The following is a 13,520-nucleotide window of genomic DNA, read 5'->3' as shown; positions in this document are numbered from 1 at the left end:
TCACAGGTACACAGCATAATAGAGAAGACAGTTCTAGAGCCTCGGACCAGGTCACAAAAACCTGAGCGCAGGTCCACACTCAAATTCCTGGAGGCTTCCTGAAATGTTTTCGCATCACCCCCTCCCTGGTTGTGGCAGTGAGAAAAGGTTGAGGGGCTGTTACGCAGGACCTTCAGTTCCACGGGTGAAAGCAGATTCTCAAGATGTTACTCAACTGAAATTTCACATCCTTCATTGCATTCAAACCAAGAAACAGATGTCAGAAGCAGGGTTTTTTTTGTCCAGCTCGGCATAATTCAGAGGCGCTGAGCCTTGTGATGCTCTGATATTATGAAGACTCTAATCGGTGCAGTCAGCATGGCTAATAGCCAGGGAGGATGAAAACCATAGTGCAAAACACATCTGGCAAGACAACCTGACCATGTTGCGTGGACACAGCACTTTTCAAATTCTCCTCTTTGCTCATCTTCACAGCTGCGCGCTCCCCCCTCCCCCCACAATGAAGGACCTCATCCCTCTCCCACATCTACAGTATCTTGGGTACCCCACACCCTCATCATTCTCCTTGCACATCTCTCCTCCTCCTGGATGCCGGGATGACCTTCCTTGGACAAGATGCCCAGAGGAGACACACAAAATGGCATTTCACAACCGTTCCTCAGACCCCAAAGTGTTTTTTCAAGAGGCAACTGGACTTTCTCGAGTTTTTCTTGGAAGACCTTTCAATCCTCATCCAAGAAGCTTCTTCGCCTCTGACGGGATGGTGGGGAATGGAAGGATTTATATTCCTTGCGGACAGCTGGTCATTTGCCTTCTTTTACAGATTCTTGAGGGTTTGTCTGTGTCCTCAGGGTCACCTGAGAAGTGCAAATGGGTGTGGAGCCTTCTGGGAACTGCTGAAACGGCTGTGTAGTGGAGCTGTGCTTTCTGCAGGATGTTTTCTGCCCTGGGTCCCTTCACTGCTGAAGACAGGCGCAGGCTGTTGGGGATGGGTCCGAGTTGTCTGCACCTCCAACTGAAGGGCAAATGGTTCCTGTATTCTGCAATTTTCCTGGAAATCCGTTCATATCATTTGAAGGGTGTTCATCCCAAAGTGCAGAGCTAAATGTCTATGGAGATTCTCAGCCATCCAGGTCATCTGGGACCCTCTCCTCTTGCGGGACCTGGTGAATATTTGCCTGGTCGCTTTTTGCATGCTTGCACTGTCTCACTGCCTCCTTAGAAATAGTGATCTTCCGCAACACTCTGGTCACAGGGATGGACTCTTTCCCGCATGATGTCCATCTCCGTCACACTGGACCAGCTCCAGCAATCTGCCCTGTTTTCCATGAGCTTTTAGCAAGAGCAAGAGCAAGAGCGCTTAGACTTATAGACCGCTTCACAGTCCTCTTTAAGCGGTTTACAGAGTCAGCATGTTTCCCCCAGCCATCTGGGTCCTCATTATGTTTAGTTTAGTTTAATTTTTAGTTTTTATTTGATTTGTATACCGCCCTTCTCCCTAGGGACTCAGGGCGGTATACAAATCAAGGGGGGGAAGGGGCGGAAGGCTGAGCCAACCTTGAGCCAGTGGGAATCGAACTGCTGGCAGTGAGCAGAATTAGCCTGCAATACTGCATTCTAACCACTGAGCCCATCGGCCACTGCCCTTCCTGTCCTGCTCTCCCCACCAGATTCCCCCATGGGGTTGGGGCTATTTTTCCCCAGGCTGGAGCACTCTGCTGCTACCACAGGATCCTGCGACGGTAGCCGGAAGCTGGAGGCCGTGCCCTTCCCCCCCTTCCCAGCCTTGTCCTCATTAATCTCATTAGGCAGGGCCCAGAATAGCCCCCTCTTATTCTAATCTGACCGTCACCCTTCACTGCTGTGAATCTATTGGATGGCGGTTTGGAGAGACTCTTGAGGGACCCAAGAACATCTCGGGTCACGTTCTACCATAAATGGGGGAGCTGGGATCTCAGCCAGGACTATACCAGGCTCTTGACAATACAAACAGGAGCACAGAATGACAGAGTTGGAAGGGATCTAGTCCAACCCCTGTCCCATTTCAGACAAATGGCTGCATTTTACTGCGAGATACCTTGAGTCTTATTAGGCAGGAACCAGCTAAACAAGGCAACCAACACAGCCATCCTATGGAATGGGAGGATCGTTGAGATACCTTTTTATGAGCGGCACGTGAATACAATTCTGGCCTTTCTTCGGTTCCAACCCACCATCTCTAAGACGCAGGGCCTCGGGACGTTCTCTTTCTCAATCTTACTGGCAAATTTTATTCTAGGAATCAGAATCGCTACCCCTGGAGCTGGGGTGTGTGTGGGGGGGGAAACCCCTCTGCATTTGAATTCAGGTGACCTGTTCCTCTCTCTTCCGGCCGCCAGCCTGGAGAGGAAAAGAGAGCACCGACACGTGGTTTTCGAAGAAACCTTGAATGCTCCCAGCAGCTCTTGGGCGCTGTTGCCATTAAAGAAAGCATCTTTTGCAGCTGGGCTGCAATCCAGCTAAGAGCTGTGAGTCTCGATTTCTCAGGGAATCAATGGGTCTCAGGCAGACATTTGCTGGAGTCTGCGGAAAGAGACATCCAAAGTGTCAAGGTGAGGCAGAAAAACACACAGCAGGGCCAACGGCGCTGAATGGGACAGAACAAACCTGCGGGGAATTTTGGTCCCCAAACGGTTGATGGGGGTTCTTAGCTTGGGGGACCCCTGGCTGGGACCCCACATCCTGCATTGACGGATGGTTAGAGGTCTCTTGGACACCCATCCTTGAAACAAGGGTAAGAGGTAAAGAAGAAAGCCCCGGAAGGTCGGAAGTGTGCTGGATTAGGTGTGCGGGTGGCTTCATAGAAGACAGAATCCTAGGGCTAAAAGGGACCTTGGAGGTCTTCTAGTCCAACCCCCTGCTCAAGCAGGAAACTCTACATCAGGGCCTTTCTCTGAACATGCACATTTTTTGTTTCCAAACTCACCAATGTACAATACTTGTTTAGGGCTTTCAAAAGAGAACGGTGCAATTCTTTTTATAAATATCAATCATTTTATGCAGCTTTCCCTGACATAAAACACTGCGGGATTGCACTGGCCGCCAACAAAAGAGAATATCTGTAGCTCAGATTTGGAACGAGGGGTCCTTACTGCTCTCGGAAAACAAGCAAGCTCAGAGAGCACTAAGGACCCCTCAAAATGTGGCCCTTTTGAAGGAGGACTGCATTTCTATACATCGACTCATCCAAAAATGCACAACTGAATTACATGCCCCTTCAAGACTAGGTGACTTTCTCCTACGTTTAGAAAAAGGTCTACTCCTCAATGAGAATTAGTACCTTGAAGCAATTGTCCTCCAAAGCTGTTACAGGATTTGTTTTTCGCATGGTGTGAGTCACAGGGCTGGGCTTTCTGTTGATAAAAGGAGCATAAGCAGGAGGGGCTTATGGACGACAGAACCAATGATGGACTTTGACTGTAAGAAGCAAAAACAGACTTGCCGAAAGGAAGAACAAAAATAGATCTGTAGATTTCTCTCCTATCACTCCAACCGCAGGTGGATTGAAGTAGCAGCCAGCACAGAAGCAGCAGCTACTGCCAGCTGTTTAATGCAATGACAGAGGTTTGTTACAATGACAAATATCCCCCGTTTGGCTTTGTACAGCTTTGGCCTTCCAGTAAATGCATCTGACACAACTTGGGGTCTAGATGTTAGGGACCATCTCTTTTTCCATGATCAAAACACAGAAATGCCTGTTTTTGTTTCTTATCACCAAAATTGCAGGAATTTGGATAGATTTGGATAGCACAGGAGCTGGCTAAAATCCTTGAGGGGCAAAGCCAGATGCAACATTTTTTGCTATGGACTTTGCTAACACACACACACACACACACACACACACAAAAACCCCGCACAAAGCCACTCAAAAGGCCCCTTGCAGAGGTAATAGCATCTTTTAAAAAAAATCTCAGTTGTTGGGCATCACAGTTCTTGATGTTTGTGAAAGAGCGGTGGACAATGTTTGAATGTCAACTTCTCTGCCAAGCTGTCATTAACTGAGGATAACGCTAGTAGACAATTTGACAGGATTGTTGCCATGACTCAAAAAATAAAAGTTTAAAAACTCAAGAATTATTTTTTTTTTTAGTGGAATTGGCCAAGCAGGGGAAGCCACCGAAGTTCTGTTTTGGGTGAGAGAACCTGAAACAGCAAAGCTGGCATGCTTCAGGTCTTCTGGCACCTTCTCTGTCATTGTGCCTGCCCTACAGGCGAGCATCATGTTTTATAGCACATGCGTGTTGAGGTTACTAAACTGGATGTGTCCTGCTGAGTTTGAGCTGTACGAACAGTGGATCCCAGCAGAACAACGTGCAAACTCTGGCTGAAAGCTTTGCTCAACCAACCAACCGATTCTAGCTTATTTAACAGACCATGGTAAAACAAAACTCTGCTTAGCTTGAGCCTGGAGGAATGTTGTACCCAGCGAGATTTCTGCAAATCAAAAATCAAAACTGTTCAAAATCAAAACTGCCCATCGGAGAGAAAAAAAAGATGTCATGAATGGCAGCCAGTGACAGCAGACCCTGCCACTCAGAAAAGTCTCTGTCTCCCCTGAGTTTGGTGCCTTCCTGATGTTTTCCGATCTCCTTTTCACTCCCAATTCATTCTTAATCTTGACAACTGAATAACAGAGTTGGAAGGGTCCCTAGAGGTCTTCTAGTCCAACCCCCCACCCAAGAAGGAGACCCTATACCATTTCAGACAAATGGCCGTCCAACCTCTTCTCAAAGACCTCCAGTGATGGAGCCTCCATAATTTCTGCTGCTCTTCCTTGTTCTGACTGATCGAGTGATACTCTCAGCCCGTTTTCTGAGCTCCTGGATTAGCTCTGCCCTTAGTTGGGTCTTCAGAGAAAATGAGGCCAGCATTGCAGAGATTCTTAGGAGGACCAAGTTGGGTGTGGTGTGCGGTTCATATTTCCTGACTTGCTTGCTCCTGGTGCTATGGACGAGAGTATTTAATTCACAGGGCTTTAGGAAAATTTGGGACCATGGCGGGATTGGAAGAGGAGTTGTCTTCTCCTGTCCCTCAAGCACCCAGGTCTTTGGGGCTGGGCCTGTTCAGCGCCCTCCCACTCCTCTCCTGGAGCGATGCTGTAGCATGAACTAAGGGAATGCTCCATCTTGTTGGAAGAAGCACCTTCCTGCTGGAGAAATAAATTGCTGTTGGTGGAGGTGATAGATATGAAGAGAGCCACTGAGTTCCCAGAACTGTCAGCCAACTCCTGTTCCTGTGATCTGGGCAGGGGAGAGGAAGGAAGTGCTAAGACAGAAAGGCAGGGAGTTGTGAGTTGTCCTTCTCGATTTTCATTCCTTGTTCTGCTGTCTCCTGATGGCCTCCCAAAAAAGGTTATTTGAGTTGCTGATATGTGAGATAGGTCACTTCCACCATGCTGGACAAAGAGCCGTCTGATGATATTTTGCAAAGGTTTACTCCTCCCGAGGTAATCATTGAAGTGATTTAAGGGTCCCTAGTCCCACTTAAGATATTTGGCAGCATTTAAATCATCGTAAAGTCAGGACGCTAACCAGCTTTGGCTTGAAGCTGGGTTGTTTGGAAACTAATCGTATTTCTAAACACACATCAGCACAAGCGAATATATCTGTCATCCAAACCTTTGTGTTAGCTTACAAGAATCCTGAATATTCTGCAGATGATCTAACAGAGGCAATCAGTTTTATTTTTTAATTTAAGATATTCTCACCTCGGCTTACTGAATGGAGCTGATGGGCTTTGTAGTACAAGATATCCCAAACCCAAAATGTTACATGATAGCCCAAAGCAGCCGGCAAAAGTCTCTACCTTTTAATAAAAATTCTCAGAAAAGATGCCACAGCTGTCTCTTGACTTATGAACATAACTGGGCTTGCACAGAAGCAATGGGGTCATTGAGTGGTGCCTGAATTTTGATACTGTGATGATTTTAAGTTTCAGCACCAGCCAGAGGTCACGTTTTTCAGCACTGTCATAGCTTTGAACAAGGGCTGGAAATCAAGGGCTACCTGCATTGTACATTGTGATTTAATCGAGCTCAACGTGATTTGAGCGAGTATCTTTTTGAGAGGAAATACATTTCAGAATATTGCAAATCACCCGAAGCCTACTGGGGCTCTTTTGAGTTTTTCTATCCCTTGGAAAAGCAATTCCTTAGAATGGGTGGAAGTCCAACGGGCGCGTCTCAAGGAGAAGAAGGGGAGTAAGGTTTCACAACTCATCTTCAGACGAGTTAGTTAATTACATTAATACAGTATCACCTAGTGGCCAGACCCAACCAGATCCAGACAGGTGGGGCTCCTGCTTGACTGATCAGCCTCTTTAGAGAAGAAGTCAATGGCCAACGCAAGACAAACAGCAGGTAAGTGATCTCATCTCTTGCTGGAGAAGAAGCTGACGCAGGACCTCCGACCTCCTCAGAAAAAAACCTGGGGCTCGGGACGCAGAGCCAAGGCTGCTCTCCCCCATCATCCAGGGGACCCCCGAGAAGTTGTAGCCTTTGCTTTTCCCAGAAGGACATCATGGCTGGGGGAGAAGAGCCATCTCAGCCTCTGCTGTGACTTTGACCGGTTCTGTTCTGTACCAGCCTGCTACCGGCCCTGCAGAAAAGGCAGGGACAACCCCTTTTACAAGAAGGCAAGAGGCTGGAACTAAGCCTGCCAAATTTATTAACATAAAACAGGGCAAACAGAGCAAAGAGAGCAAACACGAACCATGAAACAGGAGCTATTCAAACGGTTGCCTTCAGCAAACCAGCCCTCCCACGCATTCCCCTTTTATACAGTTCAGGGCATGGCTTCTCTCTGCCTCCCTCTGAGGTGCCCCATTGCCTTCCTCTGTTTACTCCTGATTGACTGCGTCAGGCGTCCTTGAACAGGGCCAGCTGTGGGTCATCTTCATCCACGCTGTCAGGTTCACACAGCTGGGTCTGCGTCGTGACCAGATGGGAGGGGCATGGCTGAGGGCTCTGTGAAGCCTCAATATTATTCTCAGCAAGCTCTCCAACACCCCCTCCTCCTCCTCTGAATTGTCCGACCCAACTGCCGAACCCACAGGCTGACCCTGAATCACAACAGGTTCCCTGCTCCAGCCTTTGCTGTTCTGGTCCGTTTCTCATTTTCCATTTTGCATATGGAGCTGTGGGCCAACAGAAATCTTTCAGCATTAGCACCGTGTGTAGAAAAAAAAGGTTATAAATAATAACGGGAACAATAATACACAGTCCATTGTGTTGACTCAGCTCCCAGTGACGCATCTGTGGTGTTTTCTTGGCAATGATGTGGAAATCGTTTGTCATTGTCTTGCCAGAGGTATTTTTTGAGCTCCTGGTGTAGATTGCAGCCATTAGATCCCTTGGTTGTCACCCATCCAAGCTCTAACCAAGTTCAACCCTGCTTAGCTCTTTGGGATCAACCAATGACACTCGGCTGGCGTTGGCTAGAGAGATGACGCCTGCTGGCTACAGGAGAAATTGGGCAATGCCTAGTGGTGCAATCCCTTTGTTGGGCTGGGAATAATGGGAGTTGTAGTATAGGATATTTGGAGGGCAGCTGGTTAGGTGGGAAAAAACCCAGTGAGAAGTAGTATTCCTGTTCCTGTTTTAATCCAGACACTTCAAACCACAATTCTAGATAAAGTAAGTTCATAGACTTGCAAGTCTTAATTACTTTCACCATGGCTGGTTGAATAAGACATAATGGCTGAACGTTAGACAGAACTGTAAGCCATGATTTACGTTTCAAAAAAGCTGGTTTTATATATTTAGCTTAAGGTAGTAGTGGAACCTGGTTGATATAGCAAACAGCCAAAAAAGGCAACCTTAAACTAGGTAAATAGATATTTTTTTTTCAGAGACAGTTGTAATAAGTAAAAAAATGTTATTTGGTAAACACAGTAGCTGTACGATTAATATTTGCTTTGCATGTTCTTTTTTTTGTTTGAGGTTTCTTAAGTATTTCTTCCTACTGATCCTTGTCGTGGCATAGTTATATTTATAGACCAAATTGGTTGCTTTTAATTGGCCACCCAGTTGATAAGAGAAACTGTTACCGTGGTTTTCGGTATGGCATGAATTTATGCAGACAGCATATTTGCCCAGCTTCGGGTTATATTTTGACATTATAACAAAGTATACAAATCCCTTTCATTTTGCACATTTCCTTGGAGGAAATTCTTCTTCGTTATCAGGAGTCGTCACCCAGCTGACAAATATCTGAATGTTCGGAATTTTCTCTCTTGTCATTGTGGAAAATGGGAGTCTCCCCAATGACCTGATAGGTTAGTGTTTGTCAACCGTGGCCACTTTAAGATGTGTGGACTTCAACTCCCAGAATTCCCCAGCCAGAATTCTCCAGAGAGGACCACCAAATATCTATGAGATTCTCAGTCATCCTTATCTGGGACCACCACATATTCAGTAGTTAAAAAAGTGCTTGCCTTTCGTAGCTTTGATGGCGCCACAACTTTCTGAAGCAGCACTCACTCTCTTTCTGTATTCCCACCCGCCATTCTGCGAAGCAACTTGCTGGCTCAAAGCTCATCCCTTCCCCATCTTCTATTTAGGCTGCAGGGATTAGGGGCAGGGGTAGGCAACCTTGGCTCTTTTATGACTTGTGGACTTCAACTCCCAGAATTCCTGAGTCAGCCTGGCTGGTTCAGGAATTCTGGGTATTGAAGTCCACAAGTCATAAAAGAGCCAAGGTTGCCTACCCCTGGATTAGGGGCAGGGATGGGGATAAATGTCTCCTGTCTACTGAACATTCATAGCGTGATGATAATAATAATAATAAAAAGCATCTTTTACAATTGTGCAAAATGGAAAAATGTGGGTGGACGGGGGGGGAATAATCTGGTTTTTAACCTGTGTTTGTTGAAGGGATGATTTAGCGGGTCCTCTGATAAAGAGTTTCCTTCCATATCACTCGTTTCTCTGGGAGCGTGGCTGTCCATTTCCGAAGTTCTCCTCATTTTGCGTTTCTTGGGGGTCTCCTCCAAGGAAGTCTGGGAAAGCCCACCTGGATGGGGAGAAATTAAATTATAATTGTACCTCTAGAGCAGGGGTCCTCAACCTTGGCAACTTTAAGACTTGTGGACTTCAACTCCCAGAATTCCTCAGCCAGCAAAGGACCCCTGCGCTAGAGGCCTCCACCTTTAGGGGCCCACAGTAAAAAAAAAATACAGTGCTGGGTGACCTTGGGCCAGCCACTTTCTTTCAGCCCTAGGAAGGAGGCAATGGCAAACCATTTATGAAAAATCTTGCCGAGAAAACTTTTCCATGCAGTCTCTGAGAATCGGACATGATGGCGCAGAATAAAATTAAAAGTCTGAAAACCAAATTCTGTTCTAGAAAGACTGCAGTTTGCCACAGGGAAAAAGAAGGGAAGTGCAGTGTGACATCCCCAATTGTGTGCTTGCATAGTGTGACGTAACACACTAAGTTGGTAAATGCCGGAATCCCCTTGAGGGACTTTATGATCCCTCCTGCTTGTCAATATCATGAGCAGGCCTGGTAAATTACCTGAGACGGTGATGGGGAGAGTCACACGGCCTTCCCTTCTGAAGTAAATGAAAAGGAAATCCTGTATAATTGGATTGTGACTGTCAATTTTATACGGAATGAAGAGGGTAAATTGGAAATCATGAAATAGTAAGCGATGTCTCTCTCTTGAGGCCATAAATACATGCTTGGTGGGCAAGTAGCTCTTAGAATTAAAACAGATTGCCATAGAAACCCCACTTTTTTTCCTGGGTTTTATTTGATGTGTGCAGCTAAAATCACCAAACTCCATCGCACAACCTTTAAATAAACCAGTGTCTCCCGCTTAGTCTACATCCTAGTAATATCAACGCTTGTGAATGAAAAAGAGCTTGGCTATCGAGCCACTGGAGCCAGGTAAAGTTCATAAAATAGGGCTGGATTTCCTAATGTTTACTAAGGAGTAAACCCACTGAATGCAATGCACGGGAGTGTAATATTAAGGTGGCCGAGATTCTGTGAGATAAAGTTACAGCTATTGTCTTCTGAAGGTCACCAGCTAAAATCAAATATTTTAATCTGGGTGGTGAGGACTGACCTATCTGCCATCATGCAAGAGATACGGCTGTCCTGGGGGCTCAGCTACACATTACCCTTCTCTGACAGAGGTTTCCTTTAGCAGCTGTGGGCCATTCCTTTCTTTCATCTTCCTGATTTAGCCTGCCGTAGTTGCACAGAGTCACACACCTCCCGACTTAGCAGAATTGACTTTTTCCTCTTGGTTAGACTTTCATACTCCTCCTTAACCAGACGCTTCCTGACGTTTGGACTTCTGTTTCCCCTAAAGCCTTTGGGGATGTTGGAAGTGGCTGCCCAAATAATCTTGGAGAAGCATGCCATTGATCTGTCACCATGGCAATGTAGCTGCAATTGACAACTGATAATTTATTTGAAATATTAAGAACTGGCTAATGTATTAGAACCAGACAACTCTTTCCTTGTCTTCCAGAAAGGTTGAGAAATAAAATGTATGGATGGAGGATGGGTGGATAGATAAAAAATACGGTAGATAGATAGATCAAAATAGATAGAGATTGGTAGATCAAGATAGAAAGATCAAGATAGATAATTGATAATCAAGATAGATAGATGGATCAAAATAGATAAGATAGACATAGATAGATCAAGACAGAAAGTTAGATCAAGACAGATAAGATAGATTGATAGATCAATATAGATACATAGATACATAGATAGATAGATATTAATACTTGTATGGAAGGATAGATAGATGGATAGTTAGAAGATAGATAGATACTGTAAGATAGATAAAGATTGATAGATCAAGATAGATAGATATAGATAGAGATTGATAGATAGATATAGTTTGATAGATCAAAAGATAGATCAAGATAGATAGATAGATAGATAGATAGATAGATAGATAGATAGATAGATAGATAGATAGATAGATAGATAGATATTAATCCTTGGATGGAAGGATAGATAGATGGATAGAAGATAGATAGATACTGTAAGATAGATAGAGATTGATAGATCAAGATAGATAGATAGATAGATAGATAGATAGATAGATAGATAGATAGATAGATAGAGATGGATAGATAGATAGATAGATAGATAGATAGATAGATAGATAGATAGATATAGATAGATAGACAGATAGATCAAGACAGATAGATCAAGACAGATCAAGACAGATCAAGACAGATCAAGACAGATAAGAGAGATTGATAGATAAATCAAGACCGACAGACAGACAGGCCCCTTGACGGAGCTTGCGCCTCTTCAGGGCTTTGTGCTTCTTTCGAAGAGGCTCTATCCCAAGAGCCAGTCCTGCCTGGCAGAGAGAAAGTAATTCCTAATTATAGACTGGAGGGGTGTGAAAAGGCAGCGCTGCTGATCAGCCTCCTGGCATGTTTCCGAGAGGGAGCCGAGCGAGCGGGGAACTTACCTTGAGCGTCAAGGAGAAGGGAAAGGAGCCAGTGAGGGCAGACCTCCTCCAGGACAGAGCAGAAGGCCGCCACGGCCCCAGGACCTTTGCCGGTCAGCTTCTCCAGCAAGGAGGCTGCTTGCTCCTGGCAGGACACCACCTCTCGGTATTCCTCCCAGGAAAAGACCTTCTTGTAAAGCAGAGGGGACAGCACTTTCTCCACATCCAGCTCCTTCACAATCCTCTCCCGCTGGTTGCTTAGGATATTGTCGAGCCAGCGACTGCAATCCCGCCTCTCCTTCCTCGCCGGCTGTGTGGAGTTATAAAACCAAGGCCGGGCCGGCAAACCGAACATGTTTGTGCTAAAAATAAGGAGGAGAAAAAGGGAGATTCTTAGGTCTGTCTCGTCGGCTGAGCTGCCTTCAGCGATTCACAAGAGTCAGCAGAAGGTGAGCAGAAGCACCTGGCCGACCGTCTCCCGGCCCCGTTTACGCTCGTGCAAAGGGACGACATCGGCACATGCCCTACGGCGGACCCCTAAGAGGATTACTGGCGCTCATTAACCCTCTGGAAGCGTTAATAGGCATCGCCACTGGCCTCACCGGGAGACACAGGGCAGGCACCGAGTGGGTGGCCCTTTTATGGGCGGCACTCCAGCCGAGGGAGGCACCTTTGCCTGAAACTCAGATTCCTTGCAAAGCCCAGAAGGTTACCTGAACAGGTACGGAACCGAGAGAGGACGCAGCGTCTGTGGACAACCCCCCGATTGCCCAGAATCCAAATTGCAGACAGCCCTCGACTTCCCAAAGTTTGTTTAGTGACCATTCAAAGTCGCAACGGGGCTGAAAAATGTGACTTGTGGCCGTTTCTCACAGTTATGACCGCCGCAGCATCCCCGTCCGTGATCGGGTGATCAAAATTCAGACACTTGGCGACTCACATTTATGTCGAGGGGTGTGTGTCACGTGATCCCCTTTTGGCGACCTTCTGACAAGCAAAGTCAGTGGGGAAGGCAGATTGGCTTAACGACCGGGTTGCTCACTTATCGGCTGCAGGGGTTCACTTAACAACCGAGGCGAGAAAGGTGATAAAACAGGGGCGAGGGGCAAAACTCACTTAACAAATGTCTCACTTAACAACATAAATTTTGGGCTCAGTTGTGGTCGTAAGCCGAGGAATAACGGTATAATTCAATTTGCAGTTAAGGACTGTTATATGGTCCTTCAGGGTTTGTTTTGTTTTGTTTATTTATTTATTTAAGGCATTGTATTTTGCACATTTACAGCACATACACAAAAAAATGGATGGGTCTCTTGGGCTGCTGTTGGTGGCTATTTTCCTCTTCCAAAGGCAGAAATTTGGAGAGGAAACTTCACGTTTCTAACAATAAGCGCTCATCACCGTTAACGTTAAGGGTGTTTTCCGCCCCAGGTAGAATTAAGGGGTGCTTGTTAAAGCAGACTTTATAAATACTGCCTACTTAAGGAATTAGGATTAAGGGGAGAGAATCGCACAATTCCTGTCAGGGGTAATTATGCACCGAGCAGACACACTTGGGAAAGCTGCCCTCCAGAGGTGTCAGTCTACAAAAACAAAGGCTTTTTTTCCCCTCCTCTGCGGTTGGCTTTAGTTTTTACAAAACGACATCCCCGTCCCCAGGAAGAGGGGCTATCTTTGGCCTGGGCCAGCTTCTTGTTGAGTAGAATAGAGGTGGAAGGGACCTTGGAGGTCTTCTAGTCCAGCCCCCTGCTCAAGCAGGAGAACCTACGCCATCTCAGACAAGGGACTGTCCAGTCTCTTCTTAAAAATCTCCAGTGATGGAGCGCCCACGGTTTCTGGTGGCAAGCTGTTCCACTGGCTAATTGTCCTCACTGTCAGGAAGTTTCTCCTTGCACTAAGCTTCTGATCTTCCTCACACATAAAACACACATAAATGTACACAAACACACACACACACATGTTGCAGCATCAGCATCTTTTCAAAAGCATCTCTGCATTCTCCTTTGCAAAGGCCTACCAGTTAATGCAGTGTGGGGAGGACTTCAATTCCCAGAA

This window comes from Vipera berus (assembly GCF_964194415.1).
Source record: "Vipera berus genome assembly, chromosome: 12".
Taxonomy (NCBI): Eukaryota; Metazoa; Chordata; class Lepidosauria; order Squamata; family Viperidae; genus Vipera; species Vipera berus.
The sequence above is the reverse complement of the archived record's forward strand: the minus strand, read 5'-3'. Positions refer to the sequence as shown.